Source organism: Camellia sinensis, chromosome 1 (genome assembly GCF_055761805.1).
Source record: "Camellia sinensis isolate YWXY chromosome 1, ASM5576180v1, whole genome shotgun sequence".
In the NCBI taxonomy this organism is placed as follows: domain Eukaryota; kingdom Viridiplantae; phylum Streptophyta; class Magnoliopsida; order Ericales; family Theaceae; genus Camellia; species Camellia sinensis.
The window spans coordinates 195,792,900-195,810,949 of NC_138961.1; the positions used below are offsets into that span (position 1 = coordinate 195,792,900).

The 18,050-nt window shown below is 31.9% G+C and overlaps 1 pseudogene; it reads left to right on the forward strand.

Moving 5' to 3' along the window:
• The first annotated feature begins 1,322 nt into the window (after positions 1 to 1,322).
• Positions 1,323 to 16,408, forward strand: LOC114301410 (protein trichome birefringence-like 34; annotated as a pseudogene).
• Positions 16,409 to 18,050: the final 1,642 nt, after the last annotated feature.

The following is an 18,050-nucleotide window of genomic DNA, read 5'->3' on the forward strand; positions in this document are numbered from 1 at the left end:
CATTTTTACATGTGTTGCATTAGTCATCTTAACATGAACTAGGATCATACATGATTTCTAACTAGTTCTCTGTTTTGGCTCGAAGTACACTGTGAGTGTTTACACTTTAGCATACTGCATGTGTGTTATTGATTGCCATGAAAGCATGCTTGCCATGAGACTAACTGCTTATTTGATATAACTGCCTGAATGCCTGTGGGTGAAGGTTGGATTGCTTGAATTGGAACAATTCATTGAAATCGCCGATTTAGCCTACTTACGAGTAGCAAACTTCAAACCATTTTCAAACAAACGAACATGCAATGTTTTGTTCCAACTTAGGCGATCTAGTCTATACTTGTATGTTGTGCGCATCACATAGAAATTCTAGGTTAATAACCGGAATAAGAACACATGTGTTTTCAAAAACAAAATATCGTGCTTAGTACAGGACGATCTTTGGTCGGGCGAGCGGGGGTGCTCATTGCATGACCTTCCCCTCTTGTACCCAAGTTCCCGAGTCGAGGCAACTTTGGTGATGACGGACACGTGGCCTTAGGCACGAGTCAGGGTTTCCTAAATTCTCCCAAAATAAAATATTTAGGTGGCGACTCTGTATCTGGCAAAGAAGTCCATGTTTGGCACTTCTTTATAAAAATTAGTTTTCCAAAACGATTTGCCGGATTTGGACTCTTTGGTGATTTATCAATCTTACATTGCACTTTGTGAGATCAGATTAAGAACTGTGACATTGAGTCCGAACTGTAGTAGCTAAAGAACAAAACGGAATTCGCGCCCTCGCAACGCGGAGCCTGGAGAGTTCTCGGGGGGCGTCTACAGGTCCCCTCCAAATGAAGGTGGAAACCGGGGTTCGTTCACACACTCCAGCCAATCAGAAGAACAAAGTTTTACTTTTTTGGCTAAGAGTGAGGGTCTAATTCCCAAAGCTTCAATGGGGTGTGGGGTCCTTCACACTATTCTGTTTGGTAGGGAAGAAGTATACCATGCCGAAAGCAAATTGTCTTCAAGGTAGCGAAGACGATCGAAAGGGACATACGAATACACTACAGAGCTACGCATAGAATGATGGATTGCAATAGGGTCATCAAATTCAGGAAATCAATGGTGGAATCGTTCCCTTGTTTGAGGTTGGGTGGGTGTGGGCCAAGCGTCCCAGCCAGTATTTCTAGAAGAAGATGAAGCAACTTCATCACATATAGATAGTTTTTGAGCAGATGAAGAGTTTCCAAGATCCATTTGTGCAAATGCTTGGTCCGGAGGTTCGTATGGTGCAGAAGCTACCATAACTTGTATAAATGGGGGCGGATAAGTGTGGCTCATAAATGCGTGAAGGTTCTTTCGAGGACGGTTATCATTATCAAACACCTCCTCGCATCCTTGATCAAATGGAGGAGGTTTGTATCTTGTTTTGCATTTATTGAACTTGCACACTTGGTTTCATAGGCCATTATGCAATGAAATTGCATCCATTGATGGTTTGTGAATCGAGCTTACTACTTCTTTGATTTGTTCATGAAAAGGAGAGGTGAGTTGTACAAACAAACCCTTCAAATACCCTGTATATGCTCTGTTTGTCCTCTGTTGCAGCAAGGAGAATTGGGCAACAGTGGCCGGCAGATGGCCGGCAGACCACCTTTGATAGCTAGCCAGCCATCACCGGTGGCCGGCAACCTTTATCACTGGCTGGCCGACCACTTATGCAAAATTGAGCAGTGTGTTGGTAAGGTGGAGCAAAGTTGTTCTGGAAGTGGGCAACGGTGTTGGTGTTCAACTGTTCAAACAGCGACATTCAGAAGCAAAACAGTGGCTTTTCGAGGGGAAACTGAGCATGAGCATGAGCATTCTTCGCATATCGAGCCTATTCAGCTTAAACATTTATCTTGCATATTGTTGTACTTAATTAGTTATAACTAGTTAATTTTGTCAATTGTTGTAATTAATTAGTTATTCAATTTCGTTCTGTACTAAATTAGTTAACTAGAATAGTTAGTTAATTCAAATGTTATAATAATTAGAAAATTAATTTAGCTAGTTATTCATTTCGGTTTGTAATAGTTAACTTAATTAGCTTAGCTTTAATTAGCTAGTTGATTAGCTTAGTTCATTCGGACTCTCCTTCGTGAGAACGCAATGTAATAATGTGTACGTCTTCCAACCCTACGTCTTTCTCCTTTTTATTTACTTGCTTATGATGGTTAGTTTAGGGACAACATGTTTTGATTAGCATACTTCATGTTTGCATCCATTTGTATTACATGCATCGAGGCTCGGTTCACCATTCTAACTGCATTGTTAGTTTAATACTTCTTTGAATACGTGCTTAGACCGCATGTAATTAAATTGTTTCAAATGCCATGTTAAGTAGCCGAGCCTATGTAGTTTGCATATCGCGTGTGTTGCATTAGTCATATTGCATAGTTAGGAATCATGCATTTTTCTAACTCTTTTGTTTATTTTGGTTTGGAGTACTAGGTGAGTCTTTACTCGTTTTAGCATAATTGCATGAGTGTTGATGTTGTCATATTTAGCATGCTTGCCATGAGGCTAACTACTTATGTGCCATGACTACTTGAATGCCTGTGCATGAAGGCTAATTGCTTGAATTGGAATAATTTGAGTAATGTTACATATGCGATCACTTTTTTGAATGGTACATATTCGAAACAAATTTCAAAACAAACATAACTCAAGCGTTCCAATTCTTGCAAGTTAGCTATACTTGTGTGTGTTGCATCACATAGTAAGTTAGCCTAATAAACCGGAACAAGAGCATATAATGTAGATAAGATTCACATCATGATTAGTAGAGGCCGATCTTTGATCGAGCGAGCATGGGTGCTCAAATGCATTCATGACCTTCCCCTCTCGTACCTAAGTTCCCAAGCCGAGACAATCTTAGTGATGGCAGACAAGTGGCCTTTGGCACGAGTCATCGGTTTCTTAAATTTCTCAAAATAAAATATTTAAGTGACGACTCTGTATCTGGAAAAGCAGTCCATTTTTGGCAATTTGATTCAACATCGATTTCCCAAAAGATTTGCCGGATTTTGACGCTTTAGTGTTTATCAATTTCACATTGCACTTGTGAGATTAGATTCAGAACCACGGGAGTTCGAACTGTAGGTTTATTTCGAACTTCTGAAATGGGGCGAGAAAAAGTCGAGCTACACCAAGTATTGGGTATATTAGTGCAGGGGGTAATGTTGGCTATATATTTTGTATAGGCCAATCGCAACTTAACACATGGCATGTAAAGGGTAATTTGGGGAGTTAATATAAGTCTTCAATCAACGACAGACACGTGGCAGTTCATATTCGTAATGGTGGGTTTGCGTCGCATGAAAGCAATTAGAAAGCGCGAGGTGACGTAGCCCAACAGTTACTCATAATTCAAATTCAAATTCAAATTCAAGAAAGAAGCCCAACTATAAGGAAGACGTCATGGGAGCAGATGGTTCAGGGCTATAACCAATGATCGTGGAAGTGCATTTCGACGGCTAGAAGTCAACTTCGACGGTTACCATTAGAGAGTATAAATAGAAGAGAAAGCCAACAGAAGAGAGACCCAAGCTCAGATCCAGAAACTAGTCGTTTACTTCATATTTTTCTTTCCAATCATTATATTTCCAGTTCTTCAATTCCTGTACTGCACTTCATTTCCTAAGAGTAGTTTCAAGTAATCGCTGCTATAAACCTTTTCAAGGCTGGGTCATTTCATTATAAGTTCTTATTTACTTGTATCTGCGATCATCTGTAAGTTTCTCTTAAACAAGCCACCAGTAAAAGTCCTCTTCATTGAGGCTGAAAGAATTTTAACATAATCGTCTGATAATTGGTTAGCAATTAAAATTCTGTAAGGACTTATTGATCCTTGTTGGCACGCTCTAATTTACACAATTAACCTTTGAAAGCCAAAAAATCCAACAAATCAGTAATCTATTTACTACCATGAACCACAAACTAATAATTGTGTAGCTAGTGGTTTAATACCTCCTAGGAATCACCAATTTTCTATCTCTTTGATTAGTGATCTTATACTTACTACGAGCCACCAATTTAAGAATATATTTATAATTTAAAAATTCAAAAACTATATTCACCCACCCTAGCAAGTTGTCTTATTTTTACTTTCAAGCAAAGTCACATAGCAATCATACATGCTATAATTGACATAAGGATAACATACTAATTGCCTCTGATAAATTCAAAGATATATCATGCAATCTTATGATTTCCTTTAATCACACTTGATCTCTCTTGATCTTTCTTTAAAAACCTTGCAAGGTTTAAGCTTGTCAGGTGGAACAACATTTTGTGTTGTCATCTTTTGAAGCTATTTCTGAAAAACTACAATAGAATTTCACTATTCTGTTTTTCCAGAAACTAAACTTAACACTAGAAAATCTCAAATTCTGAAATTTAATTCAAAATTGATCTCACCACTTACCCTAGAATCAAATATGGTCAGGAAAGTTTTCAGGAAGACTGGAGGGGTCGCACTGGTCCCACATAAGACCCAGTTAATCTTAGACAAAACTTTCAAGAGCATGTTGACTCCAAGTCCATGAAAAACAAATTTAAAATTAAGTTTTCCAATGGATAAGTTAGGTTAAAACAAACCAAGTTTACAAAACTTATAAGCAATTAAAAATTGCTATGAGAATTACACTACTCATAAAAGTTAATCGGTACTCCCAAAACTGAGCCTATTATTTTTGAATAAAAATCAAAAATATTTTAGCTAATGCTAAAATTTGGTTTCTTTTCCCACAACACTTTGGAAATATCAGATTATAACCAAAGACTTTCTCAAAATTTGGTTTACTACCACTTTGGGAATAAAAAGATTTAAACCCAAAGATTTCCTCTAACCACAAAGGTTTGAAACCAACTCCATCTTAGTTTTTGGGAATAATAAAATTAACCCCAAAGACTTTCTCTAAACCCAAAGGTTTATAATTTCTTTATTTCCCCCTTTCCTTTCACTATAGTGAAACTATTACAAATTAGAAATTAAAACTACTACACAAGGAAATGCAACTATTACAATTACAAATTATCCAAATCTACAAAATCAAAGTTCAAGGTTGTCTGAAATGGTCTGTTTAGCCAAGAACACACTACTCCACTTGAAACCATTCTTTCGGATTGCCAACTTATCTTTGTATAAAATACAATATAAAAAATAAACTCGGTGCTCTATTCCATGTAAAGGGGATGTGTACAAAACTTTATCCACGTTGCCGCTAAACCTCCATACTCACTGCTTATATGCACACTTGGATACAAAATGAGTTAATAAACCAATAACTCATATAATGCATATTACATAAGTAATTTAAAGTATCACTCACATTATGTAATTCAAGCAGCTATAGATGTATTGTAGTTATAAGAATGTCGTGACTTTCATAGCTATAAAATAATTATGTATATAAGACTATATGGTCATAACACTGGCAATCCAACCATCTAACTATGAACAAATAATCTTATAAACAATAGAGTTAAACTCCAACAATACACAATAATGTGTGGAGTAATTCACTTAACTATACACATCAAGACATGGAAAAACTCACAATCGAAACAACAATTAATTAATAGAATTATAATGCAAAATTATTCCACCATGCACTAATTCTCTCTTAGAACCCATCCACCTTGTAATGCAACATAAATATTATGTTAGAAAAACTGAAACAGTTTTACTAAATTTTCTTCCAAACAAACCTGTTTGGAGATTTTTATACCATTGGAAACCTCTTGACTAGCCAAATCTCTTGAAATTTTCAACCAAAAAAAAAATCCAGCTCTTTGTTTTTTCCAGGATTTAATTAATCAAATTAAATCGAAATTGTTACCAAACAAAACAACATACGGAATAAATCCGAAATTATCCTGAACTATAAAGTGAATAATTAAAATCACAAACATGTCTAAAAATTTGAAGATCCAAAATTCTTATCCATGCTTAGGTTATCTTGTTCAAAACAAAAATTAGTAGTCTCATTTACAAATTTCAATTTGTTTTATTTGTTCATATTATGTATCATCCTTTCGCGTTTAGGTAAACCTATAGAGAAAGTTAGCTATAAAAGAAAACAAATAACAAACAAATCAAATAAATTAGTAAGAACCTTAAGAAATAAAAATCTTATTTTATCTTATCAATACTTAGTAAATCATGCACTAATAATCAAATTACTCATGCAATAACAACTAATTAACATAAAATAAATTGTATGAATAAATTACTTGTAACAAACAACTCAAATTCCAATAACTCTAGGCAATTAAATTAATTTTAATTCCAAGAGTCACTAGAATAAAATTATAACAAAAACTAAATTATTTTATCAAAACTATTTATGGTGAATTTGTTTTAAGATTGTTGGTAATTTTCCATAAAAATACAAGAAAAATATATAAAATGAATTTAATAGAAATGACAATAATTTTTTTTTAAATTAAATTTTATTCCAGTGACTCTTGGAATTAAAATTAATTCACCGTCTCCCGATAGATGCTGAAAGTACACCGGCATTTGTCTCCCAAGATACAACGGTCGAAACCAGCTAATGCAGAAGCACCTTTTGAATAGCTTCGGCGAACTTGATAATAGTTGCACTCTCTTCAACAAGAACCAAAGAAGGGATTAACAAAAGAAGATAAGAAGAAAAAAAATTTCTTTTAGTGTAAAAAATCATCTCCAACTTTTTTTATCTCAAAATATCTCCATTTTTCATCAAAAACTCTTCTTCTAAGTTGAAGGGGAAATGCCATTTTTATACTTGTAGGGAAGAGATCTTAGCCATGAAGGCTACCATAAAACCTAGCATCAATGGCTATCAACTCCAGCCTTTAGGGCTAAAGTTACAAAGGTGCAAATCTCTCGTATGCATAATGATCATCAACTCTATCATCAAAAGATGAGAGTTACAAAGGTTGAATAAATATATATATATATATGTATATATATATAATGCTATTTAAATAATCTAACTAGATGAGTCGCAAAATGGATACGGGCATTGGGTCACAACCCATCCACACCCAGTCTAAAACATATACACAAAACAAGCCCAATCCAGCATAGCACAATTTAGCCCATGCTTAACACTATGTCCAACACATGCACACACATAAGTCTAGGCCAATCCATACCAAGACTAAAACTAAGTCAAAGTTCAAGCCTAGGCCCAAGTCCAACTTCTATTGATGTCTACTTTATGAGACAATTCTCATTCACAATTCAATAGTTTCGGCCCATCATTTTTATATTGTAATCTTCTCACTAGAGAGAATACAAAACCACTCAGATCTACTTCAACCGGCGGTTGGATTCCACTTTAATTTCGAATTAAAGTTGCCGAAAAATCTTTATTTTCCAACAATCCCCCATATGAATAACATTGGCCGAATAAAGAAAAACAGACAATGCTTAACAACAAATAGAAAATTAATTCCCATTACTAAAAAATATTTGGGAATTAATTTTCTTCTATTTTTTAACTTTTATTCAAGTATTCAATTTTTATATTAAAATTAAATATATTTCTTATTTATCTTATTTATATTTTATTATTAATTTATACTGAGTTTCCTATTTAACATGAAGTTATTTATTAAGAAAAATTTACATTTAATTTAAATTTTATATACATACACACACACACACATATATATATATATATAATTATATATAATATGTATATACATTTTAAAAATAAATATTAAAAAAAATTAATGCTCAACATAATTAATCTATATATATTTTTTAATTCTACCACAATATACTTATATTTAATTTTTGAAAATATTTTTTTTCTTTAACTTCCATTCCTACTTTTTGTTATTTTGGGAATTAATTTTCTTCTATTTTTTTCACTTTTATTCAAGTATTCAATTTTTATATTAAAATTAAATATATTTCTTATTTATCTTATTTCTATTTCATTATTAATTGGTATTGAGTTTCCTATTTAATATGAAGTTATTTGTTAAGAAAAATTTATATTTAATTTAAACTTTATGTACATATATACATATATATATATAAAATATGTATAAACATTTTGAAAATAAATATTAAAGAAAAATTAATGCTCAACATAATTAATCTATATATATTTTTTCATTCAACCACAATATACTTATATTTAATTTTTTAAAATAATTTTTTCTATAACTTCCATTCCTACTTATTTTTATTTCCAAATGAATTAAAAAAATTTAAATAATGTTACTATTTTTCTTTTCAATTTAACTATTATTATTAATGTCAAATTGAGTGTTTATTTTACTATGTTATAATTTAATATCATATAAAATCATTATATATTTATTTTAGTTACACTTTTATAACACGATAGGGTTAATATTATTAAAATACACATAAATAATTAAAATAAAATAATAATAATAATAATGATTATTATTATTATTATTATTATTATTATATATAGTTGTGTAAATAACACTTCTATAGAACACTAAGGTTGAGATTATCAAAATAAATAATTAGAATCATTCTTTAATTTTCAATGACTCTTTTTTTTATTTTATTTTGTTTTTGCATTTAATCATTATGTTTAATATTAGAATAAATTTTTATTTTATTATATTAAAATTAAGTACAAAAATATAATATATATATATATATATATTTAAAATACATTTTCATAGCTCGACATAATGAAAATTGCACTGCATATTTCATAATATAATTTTTAAATAGTTCTATATATATATACTAGCGTATGTCCATACCTAAAGGTACGGTGTAAGTAATATTAGGATTAGAATATAATTGTAATCCCAACATTATTTAAATTTATTTTTTAATTTGATAAAATCAAAAATTTATTATAAAATTTTGGAGTTCTCACAAAACTCCTCACAAAAACTTGCTTTTACTTATATAATATATAGCTAGATAGATAGATGTGCCTAACATACATACAATTTTCACGGGCATACATACAATACTGCTTTTACTTATATAATTATATGAAAATTGTATGTATGCCCATAATGTCCTAGTGTATTGCGGGTATACATACATTGCATGGAAATATATGTAAAATATATTGAACAAAAAGGAGAAAATTAAAAAATTAAAAAAAAACAAATAGAGAAAAAAATACAAACGGGAGAAAATAAAAAAAAATTAAAAGAAAAGAGAGGAATGTGGGATTATGGGATCATAGAAGAATAGATAAGAAAAGAAAAAAGTAAGAGAGAGAAGCGAGAAAATATAAAACGTACATGCAGGATATTTTTTGAAAAATATATCGCAGCCATTATTTTATAATTTGAATAAATCTGAGTAGTCCAAATGTCCTAGTAGGACAAATGTATATAAGACAAATTCAAAAATCATCATGTTTTATTATATAGATGTTGAAGATTCATATGAAGTCTAAATTTACAAAGTCCATTAGGTATTCAATATATTTAAAAATAATAATTAATTGTTCAAATTCATTTAATTTGTGGACTAAAAAATTCATTAATATAATCTCCATTACACACAGTAAAATCTGGCTCCTAATTTTGGGATCGTAGACTTTTTCATATAATATGAATAAAAATAAGTGAACAAAAAGGAGAAAATTAAAAAAAAAAAAAAACAAATAGAGAGAAAAATAAAAATGGGAGAAAATAAAAAAAATAAAAATAAAAGAGAGAAGAAGGTGGGTTCATGGGATCATAGAAGGATGGGTGATAAAAGGAAAAAGCAAGAGAGAGAAGGGGAAAAATAAAAAATGTACATATAAGATATTTTTTGAAAAATATAACTCAGCCGTTGTTTTATAATTTGAATAGATCTGAGCCGTCCAAATGTCCTAGTAGGACAAATGTGCCTAGGAAAAATTCAAAAACGTTCCTACTTTATTATATAGATGTTGAAGATTCATATGAGGTTTAAATTTACGAAATCTATCAGGTATTCAATATATTTAAAAAAATAATTAATTGTTCAAATTCATTTAATTTGTGGACTAAAAAATTCGTTAATATAATCTTCATTACACACAATAAAATCTGGTTCCTAATTCTGGGATCGTGGACTTTTCCATATAATATTAATAAAAATAAGTGAACAAAAAAGAGAAAATAAAAAAAAATAAACAAATAGAGAGAAAAATTAAAATGGGAGAAAATAAAAAAATTAAAAGAAAAGAGAGAGGAATGTGGGATCATGGGATCATAGAAAGAAGGGTGAGAAAAGGAAAAAGTAAGAGAGAGAAGCGGAAAAATAGAAAACGTACATGTAGGATATTTTTTGAAAAATATATCTCAACCGTTATTTTATAATTTGAATAGATCTGAGTCGTCCAAATGTCCTAGTAGGACAAATGTGTGTAGGACAAATTCAAAAACCATCATGTTTTATTTTATATATATATATATATATATATATATATGTATGTATGTATGTAAACATAGATATATACATAAATAATTCAACTAAAATTATTATATATTTATTTATATTCTATTTTATATCATGATAAAATTAATATTATTCTTTTATAATGGAAACATTGCAATATATTTCTAAAAATAATTTATATATAGACATATATAAATAATTTAATTTAATTTTATAAAATATTATTTATAAAGGAAAAAAAATTAATGCACAGATCAATTATTAATTTTACAAATACCAATAAATCTCAAAATATGATCTTGTGAATTGTTTAGTCCTTTCTTTTTTTCTTATGAACCTAAATGTCTCATTAAAATGAAAATTACACAAAATAATAATCACTTACATGTTTGGGTTTAATTGTTTAGGAATAAAAGTGAGTTTCTCTAAATGTAAAATTACACATTGGGACAATCCGTACTATAGAGGTTTTGGATTTTCTCTTTCTGGAGCAAATCTCACATTATGAACAAAAATGTAACACTCTAATAATGAAACACACTAATGTAACACACTAAAAAACTCATTGATGCACTTTTCCCAAACGTAGCAATGTAATACTCCAAAAAAACACTTTAGTGCGATTTTTCTAAACGTAATAACGTAACACTTCAAAAAAACTCCTTAGTGTATTTTTTCCAAATGTAACACTTTAATGTAACACACAAAAAAATTCTTTAATGTATTTTTTCCAAACATAATACTTCAATGTAAAAGAAAGAAAAAAAACTCCTTAGTGTCTTTTTTTTCAAACATAACATTTCAATCAATGTAATCTCAAACATAACACTCTAATATAACACATAATAATACTGAAAAACTTTTTAATATACTTTTTCCAAACGTAATACTCATAATTTGAAGTTAAACATTTCCTCAAAACTTACTAAGGAATTTTTGTACTCCTTTTAAAATGGTTTGAAAAATCTCACATCATTTTGGAATGGTTTGAAAAATCTCACATCATTTTTTTAGAGAGTTACAATGGTGTGTTACATTTGAGAAAAATAGACTAAGAAGTTTATTTGAATTGTTATATTAAAGTGTTACGTTTAGAAAAAATACAATAAAAATTTCTTTTTGGAGTGTTACAATGGGATGTTATGTTTGAGTGTTTCATTGAAGTGTTACAGTTTGAAATTATACATTTGTCCAAAACTTACTAAGGAGTTTTTGTACTCTTTTTGAAATATTTGAAAAATCTCACATCCTTTTGGAATGTTTGAAGAATCTCATATTTTAAGTTATTTTTGTATTCCTTTTGAAATATTTTCTAAATAAAAAAAAAACTATATAAAAATTCATCCCAAATTTGACTCCCAGATATTGTGTACCTTACTTTTCTAGCATACAAGAAAAAAAGAAAATGAAACACAATACAAATAAGAGATTGTGGGATCACCTTTGCCAAAGTCTTCAATTGTTTGGTCTTCAAGAAACACACCATCACGGCTTCGAATGACTTTCTTGCCGATCGGATCCCACAATCTATACCCGAATTCATCACGCCCATATCCAAGAAAAATACATTGTCTTGACTTACTATCAAGCTCGGATCTCTCATCCTTTGGAATATGAACAAAAGCTCGGCAACCAAATACTCTCAAGTGTTCATAATACACATCTTTTCCGATTCAAACTCTTTCAGAAACATCACCAGCCAAAGGATAGGAAGGAGACAAATTGATCACGTCAACCGCTGTCTTCATTGCCTCACCCCAAAACGATCTTGGCAATTTAGCTTGTGAAAGCAAACACCTGTTCTTTCCACAATGTTGCGGTTTATCCTCTCGGCAACCCCATTTTGTTGAGGAGTCTTCTTAATTGTCTTTTGGTGCCGAATACCTTGGCTGCGACAATACTCATCAAATGGCCCAATGTATTCACCACCATTGTCTGATCGGATGCACTTCAATTTCTGCCCTGTTTCTCTTTCAACCATGGCCTGAAAATGCTTAAATACTTCTAGAACTTGATCTTTAGTTTTTAGTAGAAAAGCTCAAAACTTTCCTTGAATAATCATCAATGAAAGTAACAAAATAAAGTGCACCACTATGTGTTCTAACTTTCAAAGGACCACAAACATCCGAATGAATCAACTCCAACACATTTTCTTTTTTAGAAGCAACATTTTTTATGAAAAGAAACTCTATGTTGTTCACCCACCAAACAATGAACACAGGTTTTAAAGATGTGTACCTTTCAAACCGGGTAGAAGCTCTTTCTTGAACAAAACTTGTAGCCCCTTTTCACTCATATGGCCAAGCCGTTTGTGCCACAATTCGACAGAAGTATCATCTTCAAGTACATTGACAACACCTTTACAAATTTTTCCTTGCATCGAATGAAGTGTATGAGTCTCCTTGCACTTAGCCACCACCAAAGAACCCTTTGTGAGCTTCCATATTCCATCACCAAATTTGTTGTTGAAGCCTTCATCATCTAGCTTCCCAATAGAGATCAAATTGAGGCGAATGTCGGGAACATGCCTCACATCTTTAAACAACAACTTGCAACCCAAATTTGTTTCCAAGCAAACATCACCCATGTCAATAATCTTGGACAAACCTTCATTACCCATTCAAACGGAACCATAATCTCCTTCGGTGTCAGTAGTGAAGAAATCAACTCGAGAAATCACATGAAAAGAAGCACCGGAATCAATCACCCAATTACTCTCTTGGCCCACAAAATTGATACAATCATCTTCACAAACGACCATGAGATCATCGGTAGTAACTGCTGTTGTGTCTTCTTGCTTCTTATCCACACTTTTGTCACGCCTTTTCTCCTTATTCTTGAGCTTTCGGCATTCTCGCTTCATGTGCCTTTTCTCATGGCAATAATATCACTCAATGTCTTTCTTTGAAAAAGAACCATCTTTTGATTTGCCACAGCTTTGATCACGACCATGAGGAGTCTTACTCCTCCCCCTTGTTTTGCTTCGGCCTCTCACAACAAATGCTTCCGAATGAGAGGAACCCGCTGATTTTCTTCTAGTTTCTTCATTCAACAAGCTACTAGTGACTTGGCCCATTGTGACAACTCCATCGGGTGCCGAGTTACTAACCGTCACAACCAAAGTCTTCTAACTTTCGGGCAAAGAATTAAGTAGCATCAAAGCCTGCAACTCATCATCAAAAACAATTTTCATAGAAGCAAGTTGATTAACAATACTTTTTATTTCATTCAAATGTTTCGGAATAGGGCTGCCCTTTTTATATTTTAAATTAACCAACTTACGAAACATAAAGGCTTTATTTGTGACTGATTTCCTGTCATAAAAGCCTTCTAATTTTTTCCATAAATCATGTGCTGAAGTTTCAGCAGCAACATGATGAAACACACTGTCATCAATCCATTGACGGATAACACCAACGACTTTCGATTAAGCCTATTCCATTCATCATCTTTCATACCCTCGGGTTTGCCACTATCACCGTCAATAGACCCATACAAATCTTTACAAAATAGTAGGTCCTCCATTTTAGTTTTTCAAGTTACCCAATTACTTCCATTGAAGCTAGACATGCGACCCACATTCCCCTCCACTGATTTACACAAATAATTAAACCCAAATAAACCGTAAGCTCTGATACTAGTTATTAGGAAAAATATATGATTCTCCACCAGTAAATCAATCAATGGGAATAAAAGCTAATGCGGAAAAATTAAATCAAAAGCAACACAAGAATTTTATGTGGTTCCCTCAATGTGAGGTACGTCCACGGAATCGAAATCCGATTCCACTATCAACCAAATAAGTTTCCAAACGGTTACAAACGAGACACGAATGGTCTCACAAACCACTCTTTAGTGAATTCCAAATAATCACAAATAAATAAGAAGAAAGACCTCACAAAATAAATGAACAAAAATCTTCAAAAACTAAAATTATAGAAGACCCAAAATAATAACCCAAATCAATCAAGAGCCTTGGACCAACCTTAGCCACCAAAATTTGTGAATACACACACAGCACTTCAACAAATTGAATTAACGATGCACTATCTCCGAGGATCACCGAAATCAAATATATGCTGCTTGGTATTCACCAAGTCAAACGGCTGCAACTTTCTTGGAAAAAACAAATACGAATATATATATATATATATATATTTTGTGAATTTAGGATTTTTTTTCAAAACTTTAGTTGTTTCTAAACTGAACTGAATCACCACAAAATTAGATATAATATATAAAAATATATTATAACTAATACCAAATTAAATTAAACTCTTTTAATAAACCAATTGGATCTCACACTCTAATAAAGTGGTATACCCAACAGGAAGATCATCAAGACGCAAGCATAGAGAACAAAATGCTGAGGAATGGTCATCAGGAGGTGAGCAAAAATGGTACCGGGGACTCATTGCAAGGCTGCAATTTGTTTTTGGGCAAATGGGTATATGATGAGAAGTCTTTCCCTCTATACAAAGAGCTAGAATGTTCATTTATTGACGATGGGATGGCATGCGAGAGGTTTGGGAGAAAGGATTTCAATTATCAACATTGGAGGTGGCAACCTCACGATTGCGACCTTCCAAGGTTGGTTTTTTTTTTTTTTTTTCCTTCTTTTTCTCTCTCTCTCTCTCTCTCTCTCGCACGCGTGTGCACAATGCACAGACACAAACTCAGACATGGACATAAAACATGCATACATGAACACATGAATATAAGGTCATTCTCTTCCCTCTTTTTTGTTGTCAACAACGTTCAATGCCATAGCAATGTTGGAGGAACTAAGAGGGAAAAAGCTTGTATTTGTTGGGGATTCGTTGAACCGGAACCAATGGGCTTCCAAGGTCTGTTTGGTTCAGTCACCAATTCCTCCCTCACTCAAATCCATGAATATCAATGGCGCATTAATCACCTTCAAGGCCATTATGAGTTAAGAATTTCTTTTTCTAGCTCTGTTGTTTTCAATAACTACATAAATATTTTATTTTACTTGCATTGCAATGGCCTTTTCATGTTTTAATGCAATCAAGGAATACAATGCCTCAATTGATTTCTATTGGGCCCCACTGCTTGTGGAATCGAACTCTGATGATCTTATCAACCATCGTATACCTGACCAGATTGTCAGAGTACAAGCAATTGAAAAGCATGCTAGATACTGGACTAATGCAGACATATTGGTCTTTAATTCTTACATTTGGTGGAGATGGCCTAAATTGAAGGTTTTGTAAGTACATTTTTCGAAACCTAAAATTATTTTTTTCATCAAATTTTTAGATTGGACCAATTAATAGCATGCAAATTCAATTTGGAAATAATGATTATTAGGTGGGAATCATTTGGAAGCTTTGACGGAATCCACAAAGAAGTAGAGATGTTACGATCGTACGAACAGGCTCTAAGAACATGATTGGTTAGACATTCATATATCAACCGTACCAAGACCAAATTGTTCTTCACAAGCATGTCACCCACTCACGAGAGGTAAGATAATTATAAACCAAACCCACCTTAAATTAGTTCTTAACTTGTGAATTCACATATCAAACCTTTCCTGCCCTCAAATTTAAAATAAAAATGCAAAAAAGAAAGAAAGAAAGAAAAGTGATAGTGCATTTAATGCAATCCTAAACTCTAAATCAAAACATGTTTTTAAATTGCAGGGCTGAAGAATGGGGTATGCCTCCAAACCAAAAGTGCAACAATGAAACAGAGCCAATTTCAAAAGAACATTGGGGAATCGATTCAGACCCTAGAATGATGCGAGTAGTAGAAGCGACAATAGATGAACTAAAAGCAAGAGGTTTGAAGGTACAAATGCTTAACATAACACAACTTTCAGAATATCGAAAAGATGCCCACCCATCTATCTATAGGAAGATATGGGTGTCCAAGGAGGAACAATCAAATCCTATACGTGATGCAGATTGCTTACATTGGTGTCTTCCTGGAGTCCCTGATGTTTGGAATTTGCTTCTATACGCCTACATTTTTTATTATTAACTACATTCATCATACTCTTTTATGGCCACATTTTACAAATCAAGCAATTCGGCGAAGCCCGACTTTTAGTCTGAACTAGTTTTCCCAAACTCAAAACTTGGCTCATCTCAAAGAGTTCGGATTAAATTTAGGTTGTCCAAATTCAACAACAAAAATTTAGTTTTGGTTGAGATTGAGTTTTTTTTAACCAAGATATTGCACCTTTTGAAAATATTTTTAAAAATATATTTAAAACAATCACAAACGGACAATATAATAGGAAAATTGGTTTCCGTTATACGTACCACACAATATAAATTATATTCTAGTTTGATTTAGTCCAATTGTCAAGAAAAAATCAATATTTTATATGTATATTTCATGTTTTTATATATGATTTTATATATATATATATATATATATCAATAATAGAATTCAGGTTTCTCGAATTGCTCAGATTGTGTATCATGATCAAATTTAATTCTGGTTGACAATATTGTTAAAAAAAATAATTTTTGGTGACTTTAATTTAATATTAAAATGTGGTGACTTTAGTTAAATATAAAAGTGGATCCCAACCTTTTATTGTGTTAGGTCCAAGTAAGCCAAAAATTATTCGGTTTTGAATAAGAAATTGCCAAGAAATTGCCTCATGATGTTAGATTCATGAATAGAATTTTAAAGAGTATTTACATCCTTTTTCTTGGCTAAAGGGTGTGAATTCTTTGGGCATCGAAACTTTCATATTTTTGGAAAGGGGTTATGGATGCTTGGTGTTTTAATGACCAGCCTTAAAGGCTGGAGGCTCTTCTTCTCTCCCCTTTACATGTATAAATTGAGACCCTCCTATCAAGTTTCAATATAGAATTTTTTTGCTTCCATTTTACAAATTAGTTTGCCAGAAAGTTCCTACATTGAGAGAGTGCTGCCACTGTTCTTGTTCGCTAAGTTAGACAGAAAGTGCTTCTGCCGTAGCTGGTTTTGACCGTCGTATCCTAGGAGACAGACGCCGGGATTCCTCAAGCACTCGACCCGTGAGGCAGCGAAATCTGTTTTAAGGAAACTACTTCCGTGCAGGCTTCGGTTTCGTCTCTTTACCCTTTTATTATTTTGTGTATTTCTGTTGAAATTTAATTGTAATTATCAGCATATGATCTTGGTATATAATTTGATTTCTTCATAAATCTATTTATTTAATTTCACAATTTGAACAACAAGCTTAAAACAGATTTTATATATATTTTCTATGAAATTAATCGAATAGATTTATGTAAACTATTAGGTTAGCTTTGTATAATGTTACTAGGAATTGTTGCGATATTGCTCACTATTTCAATGATTGTAAATTATGCAATGGTACTCTCTGATTGCTTAGTTTAGTTAGAATTCTCTATCATAATTTGCATGGAATTTAAGGTTATAAAATATAATTTATGAATGTTGCAATTTTGACATGCTAATTCTATTCTAGTTTTAATTTGTTACATGCTTATTATTTTCTAGATTAGATTACATAATTTAATGTATTTTGGAGTTATAGAGTTTTTTTTTTTTTTTTTTTTTTAGGAATTGTGTACATGATTAATGTGAATTATTTAATTGGGTGCATTAATCTAAATTATCTAATTGGGTGCATTCATGTGAATTATTTAATTAGGTGCAT